This window comes from Mercenaria mercenaria, chromosome 2 (assembly GCF_021730395.1).
Source record: "Mercenaria mercenaria strain notata chromosome 2, MADL_Memer_1, whole genome shotgun sequence".
In the NCBI taxonomy this organism is placed as follows: domain Eukaryota; kingdom Metazoa; phylum Mollusca; class Bivalvia; order Venerida; family Veneridae; genus Mercenaria; species Mercenaria mercenaria.
Genome location: NC_069362.1, coordinates 108,433,429 through 108,449,890, shown reverse-complemented (window position 1 = coordinate 108,449,890; position 16,462 = coordinate 108,433,429). Strand labels below are relative to the sequence as shown.

The following is a 16,462-nucleotide window of genomic DNA, read 5'->3' as shown; positions in this document are numbered from 1 at the left end:
CAGAGTTATGGAATTTGACCCAGTGAGGTTGGTAATTGATCTAGAAAAAGAAAAAATAAGTTTCAAATCTATATGCCTTTTGGTAATAGCTGTATGTACATGCACGCAAAACTTTAACCAGGATTTTCTAAGTCCAAAGGGGGCATAATTTGGCTAAAATGCAGGTCAGAGTTATGGGACTTGATGCTATCAACTAGTTTTTTACCCCAAAGACACATGTGAAGTTTCAATTCATTATCTGCATTAGTTTTGGAGATAGTAACTTGCATGTAAAACTTTAACCAGAATTTTCCAAGTCCAAAAGGGGGCTTTATTTGCCCAAAATACATGTCAGAGTTATGGGACTTGACCCAGTAAGGTTGGTAGTTGATCTAGAAAAAGAAAAAATAAGTTTCAAATCTATATGTCTTTTGGTAATAGCTGTATTTACTTGCACGCAAAACTTTAACATGGATTTTCTAAGTCCAAAACGGGGCAGAATTTGCCCAAAATACATGTCAGAGTTATGGGACTTGACCCAGTGAGGTTGCTTATTGATCTAGAAAAAGAAAAAATAAGTTTCAAATCTATACGCCTTTTGGTAATAGCTGTATTTACTTGCACGCAAAACTTTAACCAGGATTTTCTAAGTCCAAAAGGGGGCATAATTTGGTCAAAATGAAGGTCAGAGTTATGGGACTTGGAGCTATCAACTAGTTTTATAAACCCGAAGACACATGTGAAGTTTCAATTCAGTAACTGCATTAGTTTTGGAGATAGTAACTTGTATGTAAAACTTAACCAGAATTTTCTAAGTCAAAAAGGGGGCATAATTTGCTCAAAATACATGTCAGAGTTATGGAACTTGACCCAGTGACGTTGGTAATTGACCTAGAAAAAGAAAAAATAAGTTTCAAAGCAATATGCCTTTAAATAGTATCTGTATATACTTGCATGCAAAAACTTAACCTATGTGTGATGCCAACGCCAGGGTGAGTAGAATAGCTAGACTATTCTTTGAATAGTCGAGCTACAAACAATTGTTATAAAAACTAAGGTGCAAAAATTCACATACTGGATAATATTCCTACATGGTCTCATGACTTTAGGTGAAATTTTTTTTTAAATAAATGCAATACAAACTTTTAAGTCCTTCATTTGTATTTTTCACTAAGTCAATGACCATAACTCTGGTCTGGTTGTGTAAAATCCCAAAGAGAACACCAGGTGCCCAACTTCACATGCTACATAACAATCCTCTAATGTGTTATGACTCTTCATCTACATCTAATGCCAAACAATCAATTCTGATTACAACTTGGAGGCGCTTGTCTGGGACAGCTCATTAGGTGCACACCTGGGGTTTTGTTATAGAGGTAAGACCAAAAAGGCATAAAAGTTGTCGCACATAATATTATCTCAAAAATTATTTGACCTAGGATCATGAAATATCTTAAGTCAAATACTTTTTTAAATACATAAGACACAAACTTGTATCCCATTTATACATATTTTTGACAACCAAGGGCCATAACTCTGGTTAGCCTTGTAATGGTCAAACTTATACGTCACTGGGGATTTCCTAACAGAAATATGCAGAATATGTTTGGACTTGAAGGGACAGCGACAGTCAAAAGTTATCACGCTGTCCTGAAACGTCCTATTATTTGGACTAAACTCTGGTCTGACAGAAGAAATCTGGAACAATTCCCAGGTGCACAACTTCACATGCTGAACAATATTCCTATGTTTCGTGATCCTAGATCATATTTTTTGAGACATGTGCGACACAACTTTTATGCCTTTTTGGTATGTGTTAGCTCTATTAACAAAACCCAAGGTGTACAACTTCACATGCTGAAAAACATTCCTATGTTTCACAATACTGGATCAAATTCTTTCAGAAATACATGCAACACAAACTTAAGCCCTTTTTATGCATACTTTTGACTGTCAAGGGCCAGAACTCTTGTCTGGCTATGCAATATTTATTAATCAAAACCTGTGCTGAATAACAATCCTGTGAAGCTAGTCCAAATAACAGGACGTTTCGGGACTGCGTGCTAACTTTTGACTGTCGTTGTCTCCATCACATCACGGTCTAAACTTATTCTGCATATTTCTGTCAGGAAATCCCCACTGAAATCCGTTTGGAATGTTTTCTTGTACATGTACAAAGTATCTGTAATGATTACATCTCTGATAATGAATTTATGTTGACATTAAAGCATAAAGTTGCCTCGCTGACATTTTATGAATGTATATTTTGTGTTTTGTTTCTGTAATTTAGTGTCATCGGCAGTCTGCAGTTTATTGAAACCGGTGTCAGGGTAGATATCTCCTCGCACCTGTCGTATCATATTTTTGAAGATTTAAGTCTCTTATTTAAAATAATGAATTAAATTCAACCCATTTGAAGTTTCTACATGAATATTAACCCTTTGCCTGCTGGCGGCAGTAATTCTGCCTTTGCGACCAGTGCAGACCAAGATCAGCCTGCACATCCGTGCAGTCTGATCATGGTCTGCACTGTTCGCTATTCAGTCAGTAAATTTTCAGTAAACACCCCTTCGAATAATAAATGCTATTGCCCAAATTGAATGATGGACCAGTCCATTATAGAAATTTAGCAGGCTAAGGGTTAATGTTTAATAAGTGTGACCAGTATATTATGACCTTTTGTTGGATTTTTTAATATATGTCTTCATTTTTCCTAAAACAGTAAAATGCAGATTCATGTAAGGTTTAGCAGGATGACATACAGATGGACCGACAAGGGCGAGTCCACAAAAAACATTTCATACAGATGTGTCTATATATATCCGATTCCTTATGCAGTTAGGAGTAGCGAACTATGACAGGCTCGCATTGTCATTGTTCTTTTAAAGAAAGGAAGTGTCTAGCCGTCCGGTAACCGGACGCTTAGCCTGTGTCTTAGCCGTCTGGTTACCGGACGGCTAGCAAATCCTCAGGGGATTTTCTAGCCTTCCGGTAATGGATTTCCTAATGAATAAGTATTTACTGATGATATCGTTACTTCTCTGCAAACAAAAACTTGTGATTACAAACTAAAGATTTACTTTTAAATAATCGTCTTGAATAAGTCAATGCATTATTCAGCTGAAATAAAAGAAAATCTGCCGAAATCAATAATGGCGATATCGCCGTGACGTCACTCATTAAAATCTGTTGCAAAACAATGTCTTTACTGGATCGGAATTATTTTTATTTTTAACTTCTTTTTTCACTGGATTTTCAAAGTTTAAACAGTTTTGAAATACTTACAATTTTCATATTTTAGTATTCAATCTTTTTTAATGAATAACTGTTTTAAATGAAATTTAATTTCACAAAATAACATGCATACCTGTCAAGACACACGCACTGCGCGTGTGTCACACACAATTCGGCCCTAGATCACGCTCACATACCTACTTTTCCAAGTCACACGCATTTTAAAGAATAAAACAAGCAAACGTTGTTTCGTAGAAAATCATTGAATCAAACATCAGCACCTGGCGATGTTAATAGGGTGTTTTCATACCGTTTCATACCGTGTAGTACAGCTTTTACATTCACCGGTGCAACGTGTATTCTCTACCGCATAAATAAACATCACAAAAAGTAAATATGGAGGGAGACGATTCAAAACCAAGTCTATTTTGTGTTGAAAAAGCTAAATTGTCTATGTGAGGTTGTCTCAGGCTTCTAGGGGGCTTCGGCTCCCAGACCCCCCAAACCCTCCCCCCACCCACCCCATGACGGTCAACTGACCCTTTAAAACCTGATTACACTCGTGGCCTTTGTAGAGCCTTGACAGCTATGTAACATGGATGGTTTGCGATCAGTGTTTCATCATCTTTCTAAAAATACAGTACGTCCAAAATGAAAAGTTCCAATGGACACCCATTACCGTGATACCAGACTATCGTGTTCAAAGAAATTTGATCACCCAGCTTGGTGATTTCACTGCAAATCGCAGTAAACAGCGTGTCCGGACACGGTGCTCGCCGAACACGCTGTTTTGCGGTGAAATCGCGGCGAATCGCGGTGTTCATGATATTGTTTTAAAATATGCTATTTTTCATCTTATTTTAACCAAAAATTAAAAGATATATTTATGTGTATGTTAACACAAAATATCATCGTAATTTTTCAGTTTCAATGTTCGTCTGCAAGGTAATTTTGGAAACTTTTCGTATTTTGCAGGTACAGCGCTTGACACGAAGCATATACGACGAGACAGTGCTTAATAAACAATAAAACTTGTAAATTCAGTTGTTTTATTTAGAGTTCACTTTTGCAGTTGTTGCAAACTTCTGTTGTTATACTAACAATTACATTAATACGATTACGTTATTTAAAACCCTAACGATTAATCTTCGTTCACAGTTTGGCATGGAGTTTGATAATTATTTAAGAGGTAAGTTACCAGTTAAAATTAATAGTTTTTGAATAACTTGTTAAATTGTAACGATTTTATTTGCTTTTGTAAATATCAAAAAAGAATTTGAAATTTAATTTTAATACAATATAGAATATCGGCATTAAAGTTTTCGCTCGGGAAAGAAAACAGTGGTATTCACTTAAAGTGAACAAAGTAATTATCCGTTTAAACATTTAGATGCATGTCTACATGTCTGAAACAACAAATTAATCGAATTATATCACATGATATTTCAAATTTCAGGAAACTATTAATGTGTAACATACAGCTGTTAAAAATTATGTTTTATCTGCTTTTTTTTTCTGGCCAAGATTACGAAAAATAGTGCTGAGTAAGAGCCTTGGAAGCAACAACTTACAATTTAATATTTTTTTATTTTTCTTTGTAAACATAATTTTATTAGCATTAAATGTCATATATGTTTATAGCCTCATATAAAACAAAAACCTGTGTATCGATAATGCTTACAAAAAATATTTTGTGTTTATTATATAATTCATATTATGTATTCACTACTGACAAAAATTGTTTATTCTCCATTCTGTATTATTTTCGGCAAGATTAAGATACTTTCATATTCATAATATTTGCATATTCGTAATAACGTATATGATCTTTTTCATAAAATTTTGTCTGTGTAATAGACTAAAGGGAACAGAAACAAATAGAATTATACTGTTTAGTTTTAACAACTGCACGTGTATTTGTCACGTTATGTGTGTGATCATTACATGATGATTTATAGAATATGTCTGTCTGTCTGTCTGTATTTTGTGTAAATAATCTTCGATTGTTGGTATCGTTTGTATCTATGTACATGTTATGAATAAGAAATAAAATCAAATGGAAGCATTGTATGAGAACGCAATATAGCAAAATATTTTTTTCTATCTAGTGTAAATCATTCTTGGCTTTATCTGTTTGAATTGTTTGTGCTTCCTAATAAAAATTATATTCCGTTAAATTTCGTATTGAAAAAAAAAGGGAATTAATAAAAGATATAGAAGCCCGATTTTCGTTTTCTGCTTCTTCCCTCCTCTGGTGTTGTGCTGTAATTTTCACTCTTGTTGAAAGTTTCTACCAGTACCCGTAAGTATAGATAACAACTACTTTACGCTTTCATTATTTATTATAAACCATATGGAAATGATACATATTTATTAGTGGCTTTAAAACATCCTGTAGTGAACAGTCCTGCACGACGGCCAAAAATCTAGTCGTATGTGATTATCACTACTCTTGTAGTCCAAGCAAGACTGTCTAGCTGAACGTGCCTCACGTATGACTAGCTTTAGGACCACGCGGGACCGTATTACAAGCCACAACCACGTCTTGCTTCATTGTAAATTTTACGATAATAAATCATTGCAAATTGAAAATAAACGAGACTACATGTACAAGTGAAAATGATATTGATTTAAACATCGAACAATTTTCATGACTTAAAGTTAAAATTAACTGTTTGAAACTGCATTTTATAGAAAGAAGTTTTACTCGAAAACTATAAAATTTAAATACTCTTTATTGATGTCGACAATTATCTACCCAGTAAACACCTGACGTCGTACCGACTTTGGTCAGTCGTTGGATTTTGGTCGCGACATCGGTGACCTGAATCCAACGTCTAACCACGACGTCTAATAGACGTCAGACTTAGGCGTGTAGGAGATGTTGGAATCAAGTTGGATAGAAAGTCTGTTTAAATGTTTTCATTTATGAAATTAACAGGTGTAATTTTGCTATTATAGTTTAAAGATAGTTATGCCTGAACATGCGCTTATAAATAACAGTTCATTAGCACATCAAACATCATCATGAATTATGTTACAAAATCGCATGATATTGTCTATTTTTGGAAACGGATTTCTTTTTTACCAATTTAAAACTGTTCAGGAAAAAAATGCATTCTATACACATGTATAAATTATTCTAAATTCACCTAAGGATCTTCTTCTACACACGTTGTTTATTAGTCATGCCTTCGCAAGATAAGCCTGCATTGGTTTACACAAGTCTTCCGGTAATTTGATATTTGTGTGATAAGATAGAGGAAGTTTATAAATACTTTACACAAAGGGATCCGCAACTGAGTAGCAGATTTTTTAAAGTTGTACTTAGTTTAATAGTTATTCTTTTTAATGTTACCTATTCTTTCAAAAATTGATGCATTATGTTTATTACTTTAAAAATCAATTGCGTTTAACATAAAACTTCATTACATTTTATGAGGTAATAGAGATTTCTTTTAGAATTTAAAATATAACATGTCCCTTACAGAAGCAAGCCTCTGTGGCGTACATGCTGCGTATTTGCTGTGTATATGCCGCGAACACAGTAGTATGCCAGAGGAGTACATTTTACATACACCGCATGCCGCGTACTATTTCGACGAGTACACAGCATGTACGCAGGAGGTCACTAGTACACTTCAAGTACGCAGCACAGACTCTGAAAATTTAAGGAGTACACTGCATGTACACCGCAGATACTTTGAAATTTGTGCAGTACACTTCATATACGCGGGAAAGACTTGTATAATTTCTTTTGGCATTTATACTTAGTTTTTTTTTTATAAGTTAAAGTCTGAAGTAAACTTCATATACGCGGGAGGGACTTCATGCAGGAAGGATTTGTACATTTTTTTTTTTTTTTTGGAAGCAAGAACTTGATTTCCGAGTAACTTTTATCTTAATAGCATAGAATAGTTCAGATTACCGGTATTCTGAACAATAAAAATTTGCCAAACTATTTGCAATGTTCATTTGTGAAGCTTACATCTTAGTGATTTCTGAGCTGCACCTTGCATGCAGTGTAAAAATATATTCTTTTTCATTTTGAATTAATCCTGGAGCTTTCTAACTTGGATAATTGAAAAGCCTTATTTGAACTTCGTTGCATTACATTTTGTAATACATGAAATAATTACAAAGATAATGCCTCAACAGCGCCCAAATGAGAAGAATTAATAGCTCTCACTGTTATTTGAATACTCTTAAGCAAAACACCACTCTATCATGTTTTATAAAGGCTTTAATGCTCATTATGTTAACTCATTAAGGCCTCACCAAATTAAAAAGTTGTTAATCGGATTTGCCGCTCGTATATTTTCAGAACGTTTTTGGCTAATTGCGCTCGCCCCATTGGAAAAAATCAATCCAAAATTTTTTGGTGCACTACTTTTTACGGACGTAAAAGTGTATAAATGCTTATATAATTCCAGTCCTAGATTGTTCTCAGATGGATTTTAATCAAAATAAATACATACTACGCACACATCGTCTGAACTAAATCATAACACTTATATTTAGTTGCATTAAAGTTGTTTCCCCTTGATGCAGTTACGCCATTTTCTCAAATGTTTACCAAATTACATGCTACAAAAATTGATTTATTTCATTGAAAAGTGGATGGAGAAAAGCATACTAATATATTTGATAACATCAATCTACATTATTTTGGTAAGGGTAAATACTTATTGATGCATGTCACTTATCTTTTTTCTGTTTTTTTCTGTCCAAATGATCAGCATTTGCATACGAAAGTTGGTGGGGTAAGGAATTTACATTATCACAGCAGTTTCGCCACAAGAGTACACAGCATGTATGCAGCAGGAGTACACAGCATGTACGCCGCAGGACTCGGGCCAGGAGTACACAGCATGTACGCCGCAGGAGTACACAGCATGTACGCCGCAGGAGTACACAGCATGTACGCCGCAGGGGTAGTACACCGCAGGCTCATTTGAATGTGAAAAGTGTATGTGCCGCGTACATGCTGCGTACTATTTCTCGCATACTAAATTCCTCCAGCGTACATCCTGTGTACTATGTAGTCCACAGCATGTACGCAGCAAGTAGTACGCGGCAGAGCTCATTTGCATGTCAAAAGTGTACTACAAACGTACTATCGGTGTATGTGCAGTGTATATCCTGCGTACTATTGATTTCAGTACACATCATGTACGCATCATATACGCTGTATGTACACAGCAAGAGTACGCAGCAGGCCTTTTTCTTCTGTAAGGGGTTTGTTTTGCACGTAGTAATTATGTTCTTTAGTAATAGCTCTAGCATACTTGTATAAGTTTTCAAATGTTATGAAATGATGAAACTGTCAAATTTTATACATTTCAGATGGGAATTTTAGCGGAGTTGAAGAATCATGCAGACATGACTCAACTTGAAAGTTTCAATTACTGGATTACCTTTTTTGGATTTATGATATTAGACTTACGTCGCTATCATGTGAAATAAAGATGATAAAATACATGTGTTGATTACTTGTTTGATTGCAAATTCTGTTGAAAATTTGGTCAGATTTTGGTTGGAAAGTGGTTAGATTCTGGTTGGAAAATGGTCGGATTACGATGTCTAGCCAACGTCAGGATCCAACGTCTTAACGGTTTGCAAATCCAACCAAATTCCAACGTTAATCCGACGTCGGGGTCTGATGTCTATACGACGTCTAACCGACGTCAAATGTCTACTGGGTAATTAGCACTTGTTATACCAACATGAACTTATTAACCATAAGTAACTTACCAAATAATTTCGCAACATGTGAAAACGGGACACCACAAAAGGACACAGTCAATCGTACCGTGCCAACGCTCTACCAACTGAGCTACCGAAGCTACCCGATACAAGAACCACTACACATCTTCCCTCTTATTGTGAGACATTGGCACTCCTGGCCAATGTCTGCCGCAGACTGTTAACGGAATTCAGATGCACACCCCAGCCAAACTGCTTCGCCCGCATGGGCTCCAAGGGTGAGCATCCCGGACGAGCCCCCAAATGTAACAGTCTCAGGAAAAATGTGCAGCCTCGACCGGGATTCGAACCTCGGACCTTCGGCTTACCGTGCCAACCCTCTACCAATTGAGCTACAGAGGCTATACGAGAACCCCTACAATACTTTGGTATGTATTCATACAATATTTTGTTTACAGAAAAGTACAGTGCTTTAGGGTATAGCGGATTTTAGGGTATAGAGGATAGATTGATAAATTTTATATTTATACTTGAATTATTGTATAAATTTTCATATCATTCTTTTACTGGCACGCAAACAGATATTCTGACATACATTTTAAATATTTGCTTGTTGTGTTATTTTTCATATGTCATCAAATGTAAAATAAAGCTATCCCCTATAGACTAAATTGGTGTATATGTAAAAAACGTCAGTGAATGAAAAGTATTTGACAGATATTTAAAAAGCTGCATGTTTTGGAAAAGAAAATACATTATTATTCTGATTTATTTTAAAGAAAGCTTGGTAAGTTTGTTAAGATGTGGATTTTAAACTAATAATGTAAAAAATGACCAAAGCTATCCTGTACACCCTAAATCAGCTCATATGTGAACAATGGCGTGGAGAGAAAAAACATATGAATTTCTATGAAAAGCTGACTGTTTTAAGAAGAATAGATGTTTTCTGTCTAATATACTGAATAAAAACTACTATTTTCATTTCTTTGAATTGGAATGCAGGAAAAATTAGTTAGCTATCCGCTATACCCTACGGCGGCATGAAATACCCAAATCTACCCAAATCTTACCCAAATCTACCCAAATCTTACCCAAATCTACCCAAATCTTGATAGGAATGATCAAATCTTCATAGATTATGGATATTTATAATATATTTCAACATAAATATATCATTTTGATGTAATATAACGATAATTAACTAGAAAAATCGGCGTTGAATTGAAATCGCTCAATATTTGTAAATATCACAGTCAAGTATTATTACATAGGTGCTGTACGTAAGAATAATTAATTGACTGTGATATTTACAAATTTCCCCATTTGGAAATATCACAGTCAAGTATTATTACATAGGTGCTGTACGTAAGAATAATTGACTGTGATATTTACAAATTTCCCCATTTGGAGATCTGTGAATCTCTTAATTTCATTTACTTCAAAACTATGGAAAAAAATTAAAAGAAAATCTTTATCATTATTTTACTATCATTGTTTTGGATGATAAGCCCGAAGAGAGGCAACATTCATTTTCTGGAGTTCAGGATTTAAATTTTCTGTATTTCAAGTCGTGAAACGTGATATTCTAAGCTATTTTATTACAAAACATACCATATATTGATGAACTTTGTGCGGTTACGTCAAATAAAAATGGCGGCATCCATCATGTTTTCGGTTGCAGCGCCTACGAATTTAATTGGAAGAGATGTTTTTGAATGAATAACAATATTATTCTCAGGATCAGAAAGGGACAGGAAATATTAGTTCCCGCTTTTGATCTATTTTTGGACCCCAAAAGAGACTGGAGTAGCCCTTCCGCAGACACAATATCCGTCATGGAATGCACGTGATTCTTTCCCGCCAAAATGCTAATAACGTGTCCACAACGTAATTGTTTTCACAAGCGTGCACAATAAGCGACGTTACTAACGTCATGTTTTTGTATGCTATACCAGAGTAATGGCTGATTAAACTTGTAACTATGAACTTTGTTATTTAATCATTAGACATAACAACGGAGTTATTCTTTGCCCATGCGCATTAGTTGCACGTGAAATCCCCCATGTGCGGAATGTAAACAAAACAATTATGGAATGAACAATTCGAGTTTTCTTGGAAAGTTTTTACCCTTTGTTGCTGAAATTTGACAGAGCTCTGGATTGCAGGGTAGCGTTATGGAAACAATCTCGACTTCATTGTGAAGAACGTCATGAAACGTAAAATAACGCGTTGACGGATACTACTAGCCGACGGGAACTGCTTCGAAACCAGTACGCCTACTTATTCATTAAGAAATCAATAACCGGACGGCAAGAAAAATTATCTCCCGAGGATTTGCTAGCCGTCCGGTAGAACGCAGTAACATTTAATTAATATACATGTGATTACCTGCTTTGTTTTTAGATTGGAAAATTAGAAAATTGAGCGAAAATTATTCCGCTATTGTCGATGTGTTTGATTTTCGTTTTGGCCTAAATTTATTTTAATCGAGCTTCGAGTTTGTCCAAAGAAATAGAGGTACTTGGTTTGACTGATGTGTAGATTATTGACGTACATAATATCATTTCACACATTTTGAGAAGTCTTGATATCTTTAAATGATTTATTAATGCCATAGAATGTATTTTTAGATATCGAATATCAATAAATGAACTAGAAGATGATTTTGTAGAAAAGTGCATGTCTCCGCGAATGCATAGTAATTATAATAGGCTCTCCAATTATTGATCAAAAATGAAGTGTGACAGATGGATGACCCCTGCGACCTTGACCTATAAAGGAGTGACCCAAAAGTTACTGATCGGAAATGGATTTCAATGTTCTGGCCCCTGCATCCCTTACTTTTAAAGAGTGATCCCAAAATCAATAGGGGTCATTCACTCTGCATGTTCAATCATCCTATGAAGTTTCAACATTCTGGGTCAAGTGGTTCTCAAGTTATTTTTCGGAAATGGTTTTCCATGTTCAGGCCCCTGTGACCTTGACCTTTAATGGAGTAACTCCAAAAACAATAGTCGTCTACTCAGTCCTGCCACTCTATGAAGTTTAAAGGTTTTAGGTCTAATGGTTCCAGTTATTGACCGGAAATGAAGTGTGACGGACGGACTGGCTGACGGATGGACGGACAAGGCAAAAACAATGTCTCCTCCATAACATTAATTAAATAAAATTCAAAAATAATTTAAAATAATTGCATTTAAACATCCATTATAACTTAATGAATTTATTGATTTCATAAAGGTATCATGAAATTATTCCAATAGCCTCAAAGTGGAAAAGGCCACAGGCCTAAATAAGACAAAGGCCCTTTAGCCTGGTTCCTGGCGTGTAGAAATAGTACCACTGCGTAGCAGTTAAGGGGCAGGTGATCCAGACTAAAGGCGCTTGTCCTAAAAGAGCTCTGCATTAGATCCTATACCTAGTATCATTGATATAATTTAGGTCAACTCCCATCCGACTAAATGAAGGTAAAAAGTATTGTTTTCCTACAATAAAAAAAAAAGATGATACTAGTAAGTGACCTAGAAAATTATAGGTTCATACCCAGTAGCATGTATTCTGTGCGAAGTCCTAACACATTACTGCATCTAGCCATATTCACGCATTTGTCAGAACATAACATATCCAAGGATTCCTTGAAGACGGTCCTGTGAGACCTGACTCATCGAATTAGTAGATGAATATTCAAATGAAAATTTAAACAGATAAGCAAACCGACCTCGTCATTCTTAATTTAAGTAAAGCCTTAGTAAAACTCAGCCAAAAAGACTATTATACCAGCTTCAAAAACATGTTACTTCTGGCCAAACTGTATTTTGGAAGCACCAATGCATAATGGGTAGATCCCAGTTGGTAGAAATTGATGGAATAGCATCTGATAAAGTTCCTATAGCATCCAGTGTCCCAAGGAATCTGTTCTGGGGTCCATCCTCTTCCTTCTTTATATAACCATCCTCCTTGACTTGGTCACTTCCCAGGTGCGGTGCATGTCATGATAATTTAACTCGCTGAAACGTCCTGCATGGGCTGCACAAGGCTATACAATGTTTTCCTCAAGTTAGGAAAATGGGGAAAATATGTTGGATATGGAATTTGATCAAAGTAAATGTCAGGTCTTTCACATAACCCGCACGTAATTGATGTCTACACCAGTCGTTACCTTATCTTGAACAAACATACATCAAGAATTACAACAACTTCAAACAGAACATAATTTCATCTCAAAGACAACACCAAAACGTCACAGGAAAAGGTAAAATCACGTATAACAAAACATCAGTTACACATCAACTAGAATATGCCTTATCTGTACGGTCTGACATAGTCCAACAGCATACAATCATATGGGCCAAAATAACTATTGACGTTAAACTTGATTAACGTAATTGCATAACACTCTCGATTAGTGTACCATTGAGAACAGGCGTTTACATTCAAATATTTCATGTTCTACAAGATACACCATCATGTTGTAGCAACCTCCCTTCCAGTATATCTAGAAGCTCCACCAGGTTAATCAGATATATGCATCCCCTTAATCTCCGTCAAGTCATGTCAGTTCAAATTATTTCAAGTATTGTTTTTCCCGACACAACATTCTTTTTGACAATACAAAATGCATATACAAAGGAACATCTACATGTTACGCCCAAGCAATCGTTCATTATTATAATTGGGAGGCGCTAGTCTAGAAAATAGTGTTTCAGTTTCAGTTTACAATGGCTATAAGCAAGGTTAAGACACTTATGTTTAAAAGAAATAGAACAGCATACAGTATACTAAAATCATGAGTAGACTAAGACTGCCGCCAGCCTAACTATATGCGAGAAGAGCATTCTACATTCTGATGGTATGGATCTGTGGAAGAAAGAATTTTAGTAATACTTGATGCATGACAGGGGTATGAAAAAAAATCTTTGTTGATATTTTGTGACTATGGTCAACAAAGACAAATTCATAACATTTTAGTTGCATTATCAATAAAATCGCAGTTTTACAAACCATATCTAGCAGCAACATGTTGGACACTCAATTTTACTTGTTGGATATTTCTGTCAGTTTTGCCAGACAATGGAGTAGTATTCTATCTGGGGTCTTAAATAGGTGTTAAAAGACGTTTGTTTCAACTGTTAAAGTCCATGCCTCAGTCTTTTTCCAAGATTCCACAGCCCGTTTTGTAATTGTTCAGCGTCTGTCCGAGAGTAAATGGAAGACGTTAAACACGAACACACACACACACACACACACACACACACACACACACACACACACATTATCATCATCTTCATAATTATCATCGTCATCATCTTCAGTAATCGCCTCACTCTAGAAGAATATACTCGTCATTTGATTAAAATATTGTACATGTGAAACAGTAACATCTATATTAGACTTAAATTCTCTCCTCGTTTTGGAAAACTGATAAAATAAAGTTTGGCGTTCAGAATGTGTTAATGTATCCTAAAATAGCCTTCAAGGCCTCATTCGTAGACTGATTTACGGCATGCTGAAGCAGGCGGTACCACAGGACTGCAGTGGCCTGAAAAAAGCCGTGCTGCCCCCTAAATATATTGCTATACAGCCTGACCTTGAGTCCTATAGGAAGGGAGTGCTACAGCTCAGCTGCTTATTAATGGCAATTGTTTTTATCCTGCTTTCGCTCTTTCTTATCATTGACATTTTAACAATCCTGTCAGGTCTCAGGCTCTGCCTTTCAGTTTCTATAATTTTGCCTTTGCTAACAGCTGACAAGATACAAGAAGCTTTACTTTACGTTGGATAGAATATAACAAATTAGCTCATGAGCTATTTTCTGATAAACCATATAAAACAGAGATTAACCATGATCAAGCAGCTAAAAAGGAAGACATAATAACATGTTTAAGCATATTTAAAACATATATGTTAAGTTAAATATTAAGAAATTTATATTAAGCTACTAGCATGTATGACAAGGTTTAAAATAAACATAAGAGAAGCTTAAAACTCATAAAGCATAAAAATAATAGTAACTATTAATACTTATAATAAATAGTTGGAATAGCATGGTGCTTATAAAATAGAGACACTGACTAACCTATTGCTAAAGCAAACATATTTACAGTGTACATGCTAAGAAATTTCCTTATAGAAATAGAAGAGAAGCAACAGCATCATGAACACAAACAAACACAGTGAACAAATACTCCAAAGTAATCAAAACTCCTGTCTCTTACTGACGTTTGAATGTCTTATCTGTCCAGCCAGTCTACTTGTCCGGTTGAGTGTCTTTGTAAAAGGGTGGTAGTGAGGGGAAAGCGAAAGGAAACGCAAACAACAAACAAGACAACCTACCAAACACAAGGTACGAGACGGACAGAAAACAAGTTGAAAATAGGGGCACCGCCTTGGAACGGTCAGTAACCTATAGAGGAAACTAGGGGTTTAAACGCGTTTAAGGCATACCAACCTCGCACTTACCCTATTTTCAACAAGTTAGACCAGGCAGTGTAAATAAAATCACTCCCCGCAGAGAAAGGCTCTAACAATAGTGACAAAATACCAGATCATATTAGGTAAAACATAAAAATAGGGTCAATCTAAGGTATAGATACACCAATGTATTCAACAATTTGTCCGAAATCAGAGCACCAAGAGCCTAACTTTTAATGGCACGATTAAACAAGCTGCAAGACAAAATTCCACTCCCTCCCTCCGTTTTTATAGGATTTAGGAGAGGAGCATCAAAGAGTCTTACACTTAATTAGTCACCGCACCATCAAACAGGAAAGCGTAGCGATTATAACTGCAGAGGGGTCAATCACCAAACACGCACTGTGCTTAACGATTTTCTAGCAAGAATGTTAAACGATCAAAAAAGTAGTAGTAAAAAGCAAGACGGAGAATGGTTAAAAACAGGTTAAAAACAGGGCAGGTGTATTTAAGGTGAGATGTGCTCAATCTGCCTTACAGCCTGACTGAACACTGGCCCAGACGAGTTGACAACATCTGAAGGCAAGGCATTCCAATGATATACTGTACGAGGGAAGAATGAAAATTTATGATAGTTGGATGAGGGTGAAACTTGAACGAATGCCTGGGAATGAGTGGTTCTGGTTCTGGAAGATCTAGTGTTTGGTGTTAGTTGGTCCGGTAGTGGGATGTCGACCTGGTTATGCAAGATGTTATAAAACATAACCAGGCGCTTGTCAATGCGATGGAGTGCAAGGCGTCGCCAATTTAGGGAAGTCAGCATGTTGTCCACACTGGATGTACGGCCGTAATCACGCTTGGCCCAGCGTGCAGCCCTGCGCTGCACAGACTCAAGCTGATCAATCAGAGTATCAGAGTGGGGGACCACACAGTGGAACGTACTGTACTCCAGCTGGGGCCGTACAAGTGTTTTGTATGCTTGTGATTTTAACCCTTCTGAGTGCACTTTGATGTTACGTCTTATGAAACCCAATGTTTGATTTGCTTTTTTGGTGATGTTGTTAATGTGGTCATTCCATGTAAGGTTGTGTGATATAGTTATGCCAAGGTATTTTGCAGATGGTACTGTTTG

The 16,462-nt window shown here is 36.0% G+C and overlaps 1 protein-coding gene across 3 annotated transcripts in view; it reads right to left on the bottom strand.

Moving 5' to 3' along the window:
* The window catches only part of LOC123562444 (DNA-directed primase/polymerase protein-like), a 33,804-nt gene extending 22,428 nt beyond the window's left edge, over positions 1-11,376 (bottom strand). The window contains exon 1 of one of the 3 annotated variants that reach the window (XM_053537493.1): positions 11,308-11,376. The gene's annotated coding sequence lies outside the window, so the exon portion shown is untranslated. Of the gene's footprint in view, positions 1-1,981; positions 2,346-11,307 lie in introns of those variants that run through there. The other 2 variants (XM_053537494.1, XM_053537492.1) reach the window with 2 other exon arrangements.
* Between the last annotated feature and the right edge of the window lie 5,086 nt (positions 11,377-16,462).